Below are 16,454 nucleotides of genomic sequence, written 5' to 3'. Positions count from 1 at the left end.
CATCCCAAGAGCCACATAATGACCTACAACTTTCTATGACTAACCTGAAAGAAACCCTAGTCTCCTATAGCTACAGATTGCTGAAAACTAGCTCAGATTGCTGGAAACCATACCCAGAGTCTCATCCTGTGAGTGACTGAATTATAATGCAAGTTGAATTCCCAATTTTATAGGATATCTTCTGTTAAAATGAGAGCATTGATTAGGATAGAACAAAATCCTAAAAACTGGAATGAGGAAATATGGGAAGATCCTAATGTAGCTAGGGATGTTTACTTCTAAACTCTGCTGAGTCCTCCTTGCCATTAGAAGCAGGCTTTCTAGAGACTGATGTCAGCAACATGGTGGAATAGGAGGTTCCTTACTTTTCTCCCTCCCACAGATGCAGAGAATAAACATTTCTGCATGGATCAATTCTCTCTGAGAGCCAGAAAGTGGTTGAGTGACTCCTACACATTGGGAAACTGAAAAAATATCCACCTAATGGGTAGGGAAAGCAAAGACTCATGCACAAACTTCATCCTAAGCACAATGTCATACAATTGGGAAATAATCCACAACTCATAACTTCCAGAGGAATGAAGGGTTTGGACCACATATAGAGTTCTGCAACATTTACAGTTTCTGCCAGAGGGTTTGGCTCTTAAATTACCTACTTCAGGGAGTGGAGGGAACTTGGAAGTCATGAGTTTGCCTAGAGAAGAGAGAGCAAAGAGATAGTTTTGAATGAGTGTGCGAGCACTTCTCGTGGCTAGTTATAGGTCCCCAGAATCTAGTTTCTTCCTGGAAGTAGTTTGTTGGCACACTCTTCCAGAAGCTGCCTGATATATATATACACAATATATATATATATATATATATATACACACACATACACACACACACACATATACATACACACACACACTACCCAGAGTCACATAGATTCAACACAGTGCTTATCAATATTCCAATTACATTTTTAGAGAAACAGAAAACAAAAATTCGATTACTTCTATAGAATCACAACAGACATCACTCTTGTGATGTCTTTGTAATACAATTGTTTTAAAGCCAAAACAGTCTTTAAAAAGAAAAACAAAGTTACAGGCATCACACTTTCTGGTTTCAAATTGTATTACAGAGCGATTTTAAAATATAAAAATATTTTTAAAAAACAACTATGGTACTGGTATAAAAACAGATATATAGACTGATGGAAGAGAATAGAGGGCCCAGAAATAAACACAACCATATATGTCAACTAATTTTCACAAGGCCATCAAGAAGACACAGTGGGAGAATGGCCATCTCTTTAACAAATAGTGTTGGGAAATCTGAATACTCAAACGCAAAATAATGAAACTGGACCTTATTTTATAACATTCACACACAAAAAAATGGATTGAAGACCTAAACATAACACCTTTAACTATAAAACTCCTTGAAGAAAACATAAGGGAAAAACTTCTTGATATTGATCTTGGCAATAATTTTTGGATATCTAACCAAGAGCCTGAGACACAAAAGCAAAAGTATACAAGTGGCAGTATAATGAAACTAAAACTTTTCTGGACAAAGGAAACAATGCAGAAAATGAAAAGACAGCAACAGATTCAGAGAAAAAACATTTGTGAATCATATATTGTTAGATAAGCAGTTGATATTCAAAATATGTAAGGTACTCACACACTCAACAGCAAAATAACAATAATAGTCTGATAAAAATGGGAAAAGAACCTAAATAGACACTTTTTGAAATAAGACATACAAATGGTCAACAGGCATATGAAAAGATGCTCAACATCACTAATCATCAGGGAAATGCAAATAAAAACCATGAGTTATCATCACACACCTATTAGAATGGCTGGTATCAAAAAGATAACATGTTGGTGAGGTTATGGAGAAACAGAATCCTTATATACTGTACAGGTGGTGAAAAACAATAGGGAGTTTCTTTAAAAAATTAAAAATAGGATTACCATATAACCCAGCAATTCCCCTTCTGGGTACATACCCAAAGGAAATGAAATAAATACCTAGTAAAGATATTTACATCCCTGTGTCCATGCAACAGTACTCACAATAACCCCAAGATATGAAAACAACGTGTTTGTCAGTGGATGTATTGGTAAAGAAATTGTGGTGTTCTCATACAATGAAATATTATTCTTCCTTTTAAAAATGAGATACTACCATTCTCAACAACATGGATGAACCTGGAAGACATGCTAAGTGAAATAAGCCAGGCACATAAAGAAAAATACTGCACGATCTCACATATATGTTGAATCTAAAAAGTCATACTCATGGAAGTAGAAGGTGGAATGGTGGTTACCTGAGGCTGGGGGAAGGGGGAGAAATGGGGAGATGTTACAAAAGGGCACAACATTTCAGATAGGAGTATTAATTTCTGGAGAGCTACTGTATAGCATGGTCATTATAGTTAATAAAATATTCTGTATACTTGAAAATTGCTAAGAGAGTAGACTTTATTCTTACTACAAAAATTGGTATGTGAGGTGATAATTAACTTGATTTAATCATTCTGCAATATATACATGTATCAAAACACCACTCATACCCCATAAATATATACAATAAAAAAACAGGGCTGGGCGCGGTTGCTGCTCATGCCTGTAATCCCAACACTTTGGGAGGCCGAGGCGGGCGAATCGCAAGATCAGGAGATTGAGACCATCCTGGCTAACACGGTGAAACCCCGTCTCTACTAAAAACACAAAAAATTAGCCGGGCGTGGTGACCAGCGCCTGTAGTCCCAGCTACTCGGGAGGCTGAGGCAGGAGAATGGCGGGAACCCGGGAGGCGGAGCTTGCAGTGAGCCGAGATGGCGCCACTTCACTCCAGCCTGGGCAACAGAGCGAGACTCTGTCTCTAAAAAAGAAAAGAAAACAAAACAAAACAAAAAAGCTGAAGCAGCCTTTTCATTCCTTCATTCCTGTTGGAAGAGATTAATCCTGCTTTGTCCGAAGAAACTATAATTGCCTCCCTTGAGATACTTACCTTGCAAAACACTTCTGATTCTCCTCAAGACTCAACCCCACCACCCTTTTTTTCCTGTAGACCTATAATTAGACTCAAGTCCTACCAACCCCCTAAAGATTAAGTACAAAGTTTGACTCATGAGAAGGTGCACTGCATTCCAAAAGAACTACATAATTTTTCTAATTTGTTTAGACAGAAATCAGGGGAATATGTTTGGGAATCAATATTGCATGTATAGGATGAAGATGAAAAGAACAAAGTTAGATCACACCAAATTTATTGATATGGTATAATTTATTTATCACTAAGCAGAGATTGTTGGTTTAATGTTGCAGCATGGAGGTTACAAAGGACTGTAACAGTCAGTTTGGTTGGCTGAAACATGGACCAAAAGGTGGCCTATACTAAGTGAAGCTGAAATGCAGAATTGCCTTGGTTTACTGAAAAGGAAGGGATTCAAAGGCCTAGGAAAATTGGAATGTTATTGTGGATTTATCATTTAAGATCTGCTAACCCAAAGAGAATAAAATACCTAGGAATCCAACTTACAAGGGATGTAAAGGACCTCTTCAAGGAGAACTACAAACCACTGCTCAGTGAAATAAAAGAGGACACAAACAAATGGAAGAACATACCATGCTCATGGATAGGAAGAATCAATATCGTGAAAATGGCCATACTGCCCAAGGTAATTTATAGATTCAATGCCATCCCCATCAAGCTACCAATGAGTCTCTTCACAGAATTGGAAAAAACTGCTTTAAAGTTCATATGGAACCAAAAAAGAGCCCGCATCTCCAAGACAATCCTAAGTCAAAAGAACAAAGCTGGAGGCATCACACTACCTGACTTCAAACTATACTACAAGGCTACAGTAACCAAAACAGCATGGTACTGGTACCAAAACAGAGATATAGACCAATGGAACAGAACAGAGTCCTCAGAAATAATACCACACATCTACAGCCATCTGATCTTTGACAAACCTGAGAGAAACAAGAAATGGGGAAAGGATTCCCTATTTAATAAATGGTGCTGGGAAAATTGGCTAGCCATAAGTAGAGAGCTGAAACTGGATCCTTCCCTTACTCCTTATACGAAAATTAATTCAAGATGGATTAGAGACTTAAATGTTAGACCTAATACCATAAAAACCCTAGAGGAAAACCTAGGTAGTACCATTCAGGACATAGGCATGGGCAAAGACTTCATGTCTAAAACACCAAAAGCAATGGCAGCAAAAGCCAAAATTGACAAATGGGATCTCATTAAACTAAAGAGCTTCTGCACAGCAAAAGAAACTACCATCAGAGTGAACAGGCAACCTACAGAATGGGAGAACATTTTTGCAATCTACTCATCTGACAAAGGGCTAATATCCAGAACCTACAAAACACTCAAACAAATTTACAAGAAAAAAACAAACAACCCCATCAAAAAGTGGGCAAAGGATATGAACAGACATTTCTCAAAAGAAGACATTCATACAGCCAACAGACACATGAAAAAATGCTCATCATCACTGGCCATCAGAGAAATGCAAATCAAAACCACAATGAAATACCATCTCACACCAGTTAGAATGGCGATCATTAAAAAGTCAGGAAACAACAGGTGCTGGAGAGGATGTGGAGAAATAGGAACACTTTTACACTGTTGGTGGGATTGTAAACTAGTTCAACCATTATGGAAAACAGTATGGTGATTCCTCAAGGATCTAGAACTAGATGTACCATATGACCCAGCCATCCCATTACTGGGTATATACCCAAACGATTATAAATCATGCTGCTATAAAGACACATGCACATGTATGTTTATTGCAGCACTATTCACAATAGCAAAGACTTGGAATCAACCCAAATGTCCATCAGTGACAGACTGGATTAAGAAAATGTGGCACATATACACCATGGAATATGAGGCAGCTATAAAAAAGGATGAGTTTGTGTCCTTTGTAGGGACATGGATGCAGCTGGAAACCATCATTCTTAGCAAACTATCACAAGAACAGAAAAGCAAACACCGCATGTTCTCACTCATAGGTGGGAACTGAACAATGAGATCACTTGGACTCAGGAAGGGGAACATCACACACCGGGGCCTATCATGGGGAGGGGGGAGGGTGGAGGGATGGCATTGGGAGTTATACCTGATGTAAATGACAAGTTGATGGGTGCTGACGAGTTGACAGCAACATGGCACAAGTATACATATGTAACAAACCTGCACGTTATGCACATGTACCCTAGAACTTAAAGTATAATAATAAAAATTAAATAAATCAATAAAAATAAAAATAAAAAATAATAATAATCAAATAATGTAATTAAAATAAACCGAATAATTTAATTAAATATAAATTTAATATTTGGACAATATCCTCAAAAAAAAAAAAAATCTGCTAACCCATCTTAGGAGGGTCCAGAGGACATACCTTTCACCACAACTGTGAGAAATGTGAAGACAGCCCAAGCATTCTCAAACAGCCCTGTGGTTGCTCTTCTCTATTGGTCAGAAATCACACTGGATGTTGCTGCTACTGAATTGGGAATCCTAGATGCAATAGGAATAACTGGGTCTCAGAGGCCAAGTAGTGGTGTTTAAACATCTGAAACAACAGTGTTACAACAGTTACCACAATGGAAATCAGAGTCAAAGTAGAAATCAGAATAGTCTGGCTTGAGTTATCTATGGCATTGGCTAGTTGATCATTGTGTTTACTGAAGTGACATAAATGGTCAATCTGCTAAATTCCTTCTTAATCTGTATAAGCAGAAGAGTTCTAGATCAAGTGGACAAAAGTCTAATTTAAATAATAAAAACACAGTCATGGCCTCTCAATTCCCAGACTTGATCAAGTTTACAGACTCAGGACCCCTTGAAGGAAGGGTACCCTTGAGGAAGGACCCAGTATACTGCCAAAAATTCATACCTTTAATTTTTCTCCCAGCCTTCCTCAAAGGGACCTATGGCCTTTTTGCTGGGGCTACTATGCAACATATAAAAGAAAATAAGATTTTTAAAGGATTAATGGACAGTGCCTCTGAACTGACACTAATTCCCAAAGGTCAAAAATGTCATGATGGTCCACTGGAAAGGAAGCTATGGAGGGCAAGTGATCAATGGAATTTTAGCACAGATCTGTCTCACAATGGATCCAGTGGGAGCTGAACTCATCCTCTTGTCATTTCCCCAGTTCGTGAATGTATAATTGAATAAATATACTCATCAACTTGCAGAATTTTCACATTGGTTTCCTGACCTGTGGAGTAAGGACCATTATGGTAGAAGAGGCCAATTAGAAGCTACTAGAACTGCTTCTACCTAGGAAAATTGTAAACCAAAAGCAATATTACATTCCCAGAGAGATCTGGAAGATTAGTGACTTCATCAAGGACTTGAGAAATGAAGGGGTTGTGATTTCAACCACACCCTTCAACTCACCTATTTGGCCTGTTCAGAAAACAGATGGATCTCAAGGAATAACAGTGGATTATCATAAATTTAAATAGACGGTGATTCTAATTATAGATACTGTACTAAATAATGATTTCATTGCTTGAGCAAATTAACATATCCCCTGGTAATTGGTATGCAAATACTGATCTGGAAAATTGCTTTATTTTCTGCTTTCCTATAGTGAAGAAGCAGTTTTATTTTAGCTGGAAAGTCTAACAATGCATCTTGACTGTCCTACCTTGAGGGTAAATTAGTTCTCCCACTCTATACCATAATTTAGTTTGCCAGGAACTTGAAAGCCTTTCTGCAAGATATCATACGTGTTTGTTACATTGATGATATGCTGACTGGACCTCTTGGGTAAAAAGTAGTCTAGATATATTAGTAAGATATTTGCATGTCAGGAGGTGGGACGTGAATTCAAAAAATTTAGGGGCCTTCTACATCATGAAATTTTTAGAAGTCTAGTGGAATGGGACATGTCAAGATATTCCTTCTGAAATAAGGAAAAATTGTTGCATCTGGCCTCTCCTACCAAAAAACAGGTATAATGCCTATTTGACCTCTCTGTATATTAAGGCAACATATTCCTTATTTGGGCGTGCTACTGTGGCTCACTTACTGAGTGACCTGGAAATCTGTTGGTTTTGAGTGGGACCAAGAACAAGAGAAGGTTCTGTAACAGGTACAGGGTGCTCTTCCACTTGGAAAACATGATCCTACAGATCCAGTGGTGCTGGAAGTGACAGCAGCAGATAGGGATGCTCTTTGGAGCCCTTGGCAAGTTCCTATAGGTGAATAACAGTGCAGGCCCCTTGGAGCAAAGCCATCTCATTCTCTGCAAATAATTATCCTTTTTGTATAACAGTTCTTTGCCTGCTATTGGGTGTTAGTAGAAACTGAACACTTAACCATGGACCACCAAGTTGCCAAGCAATCTGAGCTGCCCACCATGAACTGGGTGTTATCTGACCCTCCAAATAGTTTGGCATGCAGGTAGTACTCCATCATCAAATAGAAGTGGTGTACATGAGACAGTGCTCAAGCAGGCTCTGAAGACACAAGTAAAATATATGATGTAGCCAAATACCCATGGTCTCCACTTCTGCTACATTACCTCCTCTCTCCCAGCCTACTCTCTTCAGTACCCCTTTCAGCAATATGAGGTTAAAACCAGGTACTATGAATACTCTCTTGATTTTTGGTTCTTGTGATGGTGCTTTTTTGTGTTGTTAGTTGTTAAAATTTGATGTTTCTGTAAGGGGGATCAATAGTGTAGACTTCCATCAGCCATCTTGCTCTAATCCTGCCAGGCTCTTTTCAACAACCAGATCTTGCATGAACTAATACTAATAGAGTAACAACTCACTCATTACTGTGGAGAGGACACCAAGCCATTCATGACAAATTTTATCCCATAGCCAAAACACCTCCCACTGAGCACATATCCAACATTGGTGATCAAGTGTCAACATGAGATTTGGAGGGGAGACATATGCAAACCATATTACTTTTCCATTAAATTTTTGTTCAGCCACTGTTCTGGGGGTTGTAAGAGATATGATATGTTCATACTATATTTTGCTTTTTACCTAATATTTATACACTGGTCATGTTAAATGTGATTCTTTGTCCAAATGAGATATATTTCAGGGAGCCAAGTGGTATAAAATGTGTTTTTCTAAACTATTGATTGTATTTTCTGCCTTGGCTTCTTTTAGAAGAAATTTAAAAACCAAAATAGAACAACTATCTATTCCTTTACAAATTTATTTGTGAAGTGGAGGCAGAGCAAGATGGCTGAATAGAATGCTCCAGCAGTCATCCTCCTCTTCTCCCTGCAGGAATATCAAATTGAACAACTATCCATACAAGAGAGCACCTTCATAGAACCAAAAAGTCAGCTGTCTGAAGAAGGATGGGTACAAGCAAGTCCAGACTGCAAAAACTAGCATAAATACCTAAACTTTGCAATGCCCAGACATTAACAAATGTCCACAGGCATCAAGAATATATAGGAAAATATAACCTCCCCAAACTGATTGAATAAGGCATCAGTAACCAGTTCTGGCAAAACAGAGATATGTGACCTTTTAGAGAATTTAAAATGGCTGTTTTGAGGAAGCTGAATGATCTTCAAGATAACATAGAGAAGGAACACAGAAATTTATCAGAGAAATTTAACAAAGAGTTTGAAGTAATAACTTTAGAAACACCCAGAAATTCTGGAGCTGAGAAATTCAATGGACATATACAAAAATGCATCAGAGTTTATCTTAACAGCAGAAGTGATCAAGTAGAAGAAAGGATTACTGACTCAAAGACAGGCTTTTGAAAATACAGAGAAGAAAAAAAATTGAAAAGAATGCAGTATGCTTACAAGATTGTATGGCTATTTAAATAACATTATTTAAATATTACAAGTATGTATTTAATACTTGTATTTAACATTACAAGTATAGCTATTTAAATAACATTAATTCCTTTCTTTCATCAGTATTCTGTATTTTTCCTTGTAGAGATCTTTCTCCTCCTTGGTTAAATATATTCCTAAGTATTTTATTTGTAGCTATTGTAAATGGGATTGCCTTCTTGATTTGATTCTCAGCTTGTTAAGGTATACAGAAATGCCAGTAATTTTTGTGCATTGGTTTTTTATCCTGAAACTTTACTGAATTTGTTTATGAAATCTAAGAGTTTTGGAGAAGTCTTTAGGTTTTTCTAGATATTAGATCATATTATCAGTGAACAAAGATCATTTGACTTCCTGTTTTCCTATTTTGATGTCTTTTATTTTTTTCTCTTGCCTGACTGCTCTGCGTAGGACTTCCAGTATTATGTTGAATAGGAGTGGTGAAAGTGGGCATCCTTGTTCCACTTCTTAGAAGACTGCTTTTAACTTTTCTGTGTTCAGTATGATGTTGGCTGTGGGTTTGTCATATCTGGCCTTTATTATTTTGAGGTATGTTTCTTCTATACCTAGTTGATTGAAGATTTTTATCCTGAAGAAATGCTGAACTTTATCAAATACCATTTTTGCGTATGTTGAGATTATCAAAAGGGCTTTATTTTTAATTCTGTTTATGTGTTGAATCACATTTATTTATTTTCATATATTGAGCCGTCCTTGAATCCCTGGAATAAACCCCACTTAATCATGGTATATTATATTTTGATGTGCTATTGGATTTGGTTTGCTAGCATTTTGTTGAAGATTTTTTCAACTATAATCAGCAGGGATTTGGGTCTGTAGTTTTTTGTGTGTCCCTGTTCAGCTTTGGTATTAGGGTGGCTTCATAGAATGAATTATAGAGGATTCTCTCTTTTTTATAATTTTTGGAACGGTTTCAACAGGGTTGGTACCAGTTCCTCTTTGCACATTTGGTAGAATTTGGCTGTCAATCCATCTAGTTCTGTGTTTTGTTTTTTTTTTTTTTTAATTGGGAGATTTTTATTATTAGTTCAATCTTACTACTCCTTATTGGTCTGTTCAGGATTTCTGTTTCTTCCTGGTTCAATCATGGAAAGTTGTATGTTTCCAGAAATTTATCCATTTCCTCTAGGTTTTTCTCTTTTTGAGTGTATAGTTATTCATGTACTCTGATAATCTTTTTAAATTTCTGTGGTATCAGTTCTTATGTCTCCTTTTTCATATCTGATTATATTTACTTGGATTTTTTTTCTTGGTTAATCTAGATAGTGATATATCAATTTTTAAAACTCTTTTCAGGGAACCGAGTTTTCATTTTGTTGATCCATTGTATTATTATTATTTCTTTTTAAAATTATACTTCAAGTTCTGGGATACATGTGCAGAATGTGCAGGTTTGTCACACAGGTATACATGTGCCATGGTGGTTTGCTACACCCATCAACCCGTCATCTACATTACTATTTCCCTAATGATTTCCCTCCCTGAGCCCCCCAGTCCTCAGCAGGTCCCAGTGTGTGATGTTCCCCTCCCTGTGTCCATGTTTTCTCGTTGTTCAACTCCCACTTATGATAAGAACATGCAGTGTTTGGTTTTCTGCTCCTATGTTAGTTTGCTGAGAATAATGGTTTCCAGCTTCATCCATGTACCTGCAAAGGACATGAACTCATCCTTTTTATGGCTGCATAGTATTCCATGGTATATATGTGCCACATTTTATTTTATCCGGTCTATCATTGATGGGCATTTGGGTTTGTTCCTAGTCTTTGCTATTGTGAACAGTGCTGCAGTAAACATACATGTGCATGTGTCTTTACAGTAGAATGATTTATAATCCTTTGGCTATGTACCCAGTAATGGGATTGCTGGATCAAATGGTATTTCTGGTTCTAGATCCTTGAGGAATCACCACCCTGTCTTCCAGACTGGTTGAACTAATTTACATTGTATTATTTTTAAGTCTCAGTTCATTTAGTTCTGCTCTTATCTTTGTTATTTTTTTTCCTTCTGCTAGTTTTAGGTTTGGTTTGTTCTTGTGTTTCTACATCCTTCAGGAGCAAAGTTGGGTTGTTAACTTGTGATATTTATTTTTATTTGATGTAGGTATTTAACGTTAAAAACTTCTGTCTTAGCACTGTTTTTGCTGTATTCAAGAGGTTTTGGTATATTGTATCTCCATTTTCACTTGTTTCAGACAATTTTTAAATTTCCATCTTAATTTCATTATTGACCCAAATATCATTCAGGAGCATGTTGTTTAATTTCCATGTATTTGTATAGTTTCAAGAATTCCTCTTGGAATTGATTTCTAGTTTTATTCTTTTTGGTCTGAGAAGATACTTGATAAGATTTTTATTTTATAAAATTTATCAAGATTTGTTTTGTGGCCTATTATATGGTCTGTCTTGGAGAATGTTCCATGTGCTGATGAGAAGAATGTGTATTCTGAAGATCTTGGGTAGAATTTACTATAGACACCCATTAAGTTTATTTGTTCTAGCATGTCATTTAAGTCTATTGTTTCTCTGTTAACTTTTTGTCTCAAAATCTTTTGAGTATTGTCAGTGGTCTATTGAAGTCCCACTGTTATTGTTTTGCTATCTTATTTCTTACGTGTAGTAGTAATAGTTTGATGACTCTACGAGCTCCAGTGTTTGGTACATATAAATTTAGGATTGTAATATCTGCTTGTTGAATTGATCTTTTTATCATTATATAGTGACCATCGTTGTCTTTTTTCTTTTTACGGTTGTTGCTTTGAAGTATTTTGTCTGATATAAGAATAGCTACTCTTGCTCACTTTTGGTTTCCAGTTGTGTGCAACACCTTTTTAATCCCTTTTCCTTGAGTTTATATGAATCCTTCTGTGTTAGGTGAGTCTATTGAATACAGCAGAGATTTGGGTTGTGATTTTTTTTATCCATTCTGCCATTGTGAATATTTTAAGTGGATCATTTAGGCCATTTACATTCAATGTTATATTAAGATGTGAGGTACTGTTTTCTTCATCATGTTAATTGTTACCTAATTTTTTTAACTGTGTTTTTATTTTATAGGCCCTGTGAGTTTTAAGCTTTCAAGAAATTACATTTTGGTGCATATTGGGCTTTAGTTTCAAGGTTTAGAATTCTTTTAGTATTTCTTGTAGTGCTGCTTTGGTAGTGACAAATTTCCTCAGCATTTGTCTGAAAATGACTTTATTTCTTCTTTATTTGTAAAACTTAGTTTTGCAGGATACAAAATTCTTGGCTGGCAGTTATTCTGTTTAAGGAGGTTGAAACTTACTTTTGCAGGATACGATATTCTTGGCTGACAGTTTTTTCTGTTTAAGGAGGCTGAAGAGTGTTCCCCAATCTAATATGACTAATGTGGTTACTGCTGAGAAATCTGCTGTTAGTCTGATAGTTTTTTTCTTTTTAGGTTACCTGATGCTTTTGTCTTACTGCTTTTAGAATTCTTTCTAACTACCCAGTGAAGTTGCCACATTCCAGGGTGCTGTTGGGGCATGTCTGCAAGGTGATGTGACCTGTCCTCAAGTTTTCCAGCAGTGGATACCAGCACCAGCTTTAATGGGGATGGCAGGAGAGTGACATAGACTCTGTGAAAGTTCTTGGTTATTGGTAGCCTCAGTGTGTTGGCTTTTTTGAACACCAGTTAAGAGTAGTAATGAACTGGTCCCACAGACAGAATAAGGCCCTCCTGGTAGCAGAGTGGTGCAGGCAGTAGTGATAGCTGAGATCATGCAGCTATTTTCTCCTTCCTGGGTGCAGTGCTATTCTACCAGGAGATACTGTAGTGGATTGTGTTGGTTGGCCTCCAGCCAGATGGCGATGCTTCCAACTGTGGGAATAGCAGTGGGATTTCTGTTTGCCTTATGTTGTCCAGGGTGAGGTACTCTGGTTTCATAGGGCAATGGGCAGGGCCATGTAGGCTTCAAGAGATTCTATCCTTTGTGTTAAGCCAGGGTAGGTGACAGGGCAAAGCCAGGTGGAAACTGGGTCTGCTGGGTTTGTACTCTGAGTCTCCCTGTGCAGGGCAAACAGCAACCCCAGTGGGTGTTGGGGGATGGGAGTGGGTCTCAGGCCACTGGGTTGTATGTGCCATAGGGGAGCATTGCTGCCTCTGCTATGTAGAAGAGTTTGTGTAGGGAGTGGGGAGTAGCAGGCAGTGGTAAGCCCCACATAGTTCCCACTCATTTGGTGGGGCAGATCCACTCCCACAGTGTTCCACTGGCAGCAGAAAGCTGAGTTCCAGTCAGTCTATAATCAGAACTCACAGCTACTGGGAGTCATAAGCTTTCCCCAGGGAAATCGCAACCATGGCTTACAGGCCACACTCCTCCCTGTTCACAGCAAAGCCAGACACCCAGCTCCTGCATCCACAGCTACTACACTCAGGACTCCTATACTCAAAGTCTGCTTTTCACTCTCCCCAACCATGGCCCTAGCCAAGAGAGTTTGTCTTATATTGTGAAACCCTGTTGGGAGCTTCTTTCAACCTGTGACCAACACCTGAACTTTTTGGCTGTCCTCTGCAGGGTCCCCTGTTAAGATCAGTAAGGAATGGCTGCCCTTGGTCTGCACTGGAATCTGGGAGTGCATGCAAGGATCTTCCCACTGCTGCTCCTACTTTTATATTCCATTACCCTCCCCAAGTCAGTTCCTGCACTGGGTGAGATTAGGGCCTTCCCTGGTGATGTGAACTTTGAGGATCCCTGATGGGGGTGTGTATGCCAGAGGCAAACTTCCCACCTCTTACATTCTGGGGACTTGGAGCCCTTCACCTGACTCACAGTGTAGGCTGCAGCCTTTTGTTTCCTTCAAAGGGTCCATAGATTCCTTTGGTTTTCCTGTTCATGTTCGGCATCACTTCTTGAAAAAAAAGTTCACAGTGTCAATCTCATTATCCCATCTTCTCCCGATCTCCAGGGTTTCTGCTGAGAAATCAACTGAAAGTTGTATTAAGACGTCATTAATTTTGATATGTTTCTTTTCTCTTGCTACTTTTAATATTCTGTCCTTAACTTGTTAATTGGATTATGATGTGGCTTGATGATGACATTTTGGCTTGAATTTGACTGGTGACCTGAGCTTCCTATACCTGGATGCTGTTTTCTGTCTCCATGTTTGGGATAATTTCAGTCATTATTTCCTTAAATATGATTGCTAGGCCTTTTTCTCTCTTCTGTCATTTAGCAACTCCTATTATGCTGAGGTTAGCTTATTTGATGTTGTCTCATAGTTCTGATAGGCCTTCTCCATTGTTTTTTATTCACTTTTCTTTTTGCTCCTCTAATTGTATAATTTCATATGTTCTGTCTTTGAGTTCACTGATTTTTTTTCCTGTTTAAATCTGCTGTTAAGCTTTCTTTGAATTTTTTTTCAGTTGGAATCATTTTTAATATTTAAATACAAAAAGTGAGCACTGACTTCTGTTTTTTTAAACACACACACAGGTCTAACAACCAAACTGTGCAGGGGAAATGAACTCCTGATCTGTCTTCCAGTCCCCATTCTGTGGCTGAAGCTGCAGCCAGCCTCCCTCCTCTCATACATAGCGATTCATAGTGGCCACTTTACACTACAGGTGTAATGCATTTTGTCTTTCACATTGCATGCATGTCCCTCCCCAACAGCTCCATTCTTTAAAAAAAAAATTAAAAAATATAAAAGGCAGTCGTTAATGGTCAGGGGCACATCCCTCCCACTGGCATCAGTCCCTGCCCACAAGGGGAAAGTGACATCTTCCAGTTAGGAGCAATTTGGTGAAAGGAGTGGAGTGGCCAGAGCTGGAATAACCGTCTGCATGGCTGCACTCTGGTATCAGAGTGAAGACAGAAGTAAGGATAATGTGGAGGGCACAGTTGCAGGTTGAGTCTTTTCATGAGACAATGTGGGGAGAATTCTCCCCACCAGGTTTTGATAGATCAATGTGCCAAAGTTAAAAAAAAAATCCAAATAATCAGCAGTTCAAACACTTGAATTTCAAACTTATCCCACCGAGACAGCTCAAACAGCAGTAACAACCTAGATCTTTCCAGGAAGTGAGGGTAGAGCCCCTGGCATTCCTCCTGAGAGCCCTGTGTGAGGCCCTAGAAGTATCTGCCGCTGCTGCAGTTGCTGCTGTTGCTCCATTTGCAACTTCTCAGTCTCAAAGACAATGAGAAGAACCAGGATCATAAAGGAAGTGGTCCCAATCCACAAAGCTGCCCTGGAAAACCTGTACATTTTTTGAGCCACAAAGAGGGAAAGATCAAAAGTGGCTCCGGCCGCGGACCGGACCCTCTCAGGAAACATCTCCGTCAGGCCCCATAGTCTCTCCGACAGGGTGTCATCTAGGTCCTCATCATCGTCCTCCTCCAGCTCCTCCTCAGGCTTCTCCGCATCACCTTTCAGGAGCAATTCTTCCAGGGACTGGGGTTCCCGGGCACCAGCAGCAGCAACGGCGGCAGCCATGACTGTAGGGGCGCTTTCTTTGAATTTTTTAGTTCAATTTACATATTCTTTATTTTGAGAGTTTCTCTTTGGTCTTAAAAAATTGTTTCTGGGGCGGAGCAAGATGGCCGAATAGGAACAGCTCCAGTCTCCAACTCCCAGCGCGAGCGACACAGAAGACCAGTGATTTCTGCATTTTCAACTGAGGTACTGGGTTCATCTCACTGGGGAGTGCCGGACGATCGGTGCTGGTCAGCTGCTGCAGCCCGACCAGCGAGAGCTGAAGCAGGGCGAGGCATCGCCTCACCTGGGAAGCGCAAGGGGGAAGGGAATCCCTTTTCCTAGCCAGGGGAACTGAGACACACAACACCTGTAAAATCGGGTAACTCCCACCCCAATATTGCGCTTTAAGCAAACAGGCACACCAGGAGATCATATCCCACACCTGGCTGGGAGGGTCCCACGCCCACGGAGCCTCCCTCATTGCTAGCACAGCAGTCTGTGATCTACCGGCAAGGCAGCAGCGAGGCTGGGGGAGGGGCGCCCGCCATTGCTGAGGCTTAAGTAGGTAAACAAAGCTGCTGGGAAGCTCCAACTGGGTGGAGCTCACAGCAGCTCAAGGAAACCTGCCTGTCTCTGTAGACTCCACCTCTGGGGACAGGGCACAGCTACACAACAACAACAACAACAAAAAAGCAGCAGAAACCTCTGCAGATGCAAACGACTCTGTCTGACAGCTTTGAAGAGAGCAGTGGATCTCCCAACACGGAGGTTGAGATCTGAGAAGGGACAGAGTGCCTGCTCAAGTGGGTCCCTGACCCCTGAGTAGCCTAACTGGGAGACATCCCCCACTAGGGGCAGTCTGACACCCCACACCTCACTCAGGGTGGAGTACACCCCTGAGAGGAAGCTTCCAAAGCAAGAATCAGACAGGTACACTCGCTGTTCAGAAATATTCTATCTTCTGCAGCCTCTGCTGCTGATACCCAGGCAAACAGGGTCTGGAGTGGACCTCAAGCAATCTCCAACAGACCTACAGCTGAGGGTCCTGACTGTTAGAAGGAAAACTATCAAACAGGAAGGACACCTACACCAAAACCCCATCAGTACATCACCATCATCAAAGACCAGAGGCAGAT

The 16,454-nt window shown here is 39.5% G+C and overlaps 1 protein-coding gene and 1 pseudogene across 2 annotated transcripts in view; one reads left to right on the top strand and one right to left on the bottom strand.

Moving 5' to 3' along the window:
- The window catches only part of CCDC7 (coiled-coil domain containing 7), a 447,862-nt gene that overhangs the window by 325,688 nt on the left and 105,720 nt on the right, over positions 1–16,454 (top strand). The gene's annotated exons all lie outside the window — the stretch shown is intronic.
- On the bottom strand, positions 14,256–15,341 carry LOC112631398 (annotated as a pseudogene). The gene has a single exon (XR_003121124.1). The product of XR_003121124.1 is annotated as a mitochondrial import receptor subunit TOM22 homolog pseudogene (transcript).

Source organism: Theropithecus gelada, chromosome 9 (assembly GCF_003255815.1).
Source record: "Theropithecus gelada isolate Dixy chromosome 9, Tgel_1.0, whole genome shotgun sequence".
NCBI lineage: Eukaryota > Metazoa > Chordata > Mammalia > Primates > Cercopithecidae > Theropithecus > Theropithecus gelada.
This window is presented reverse-complemented; position numbering and strand designations above follow the sequence as displayed.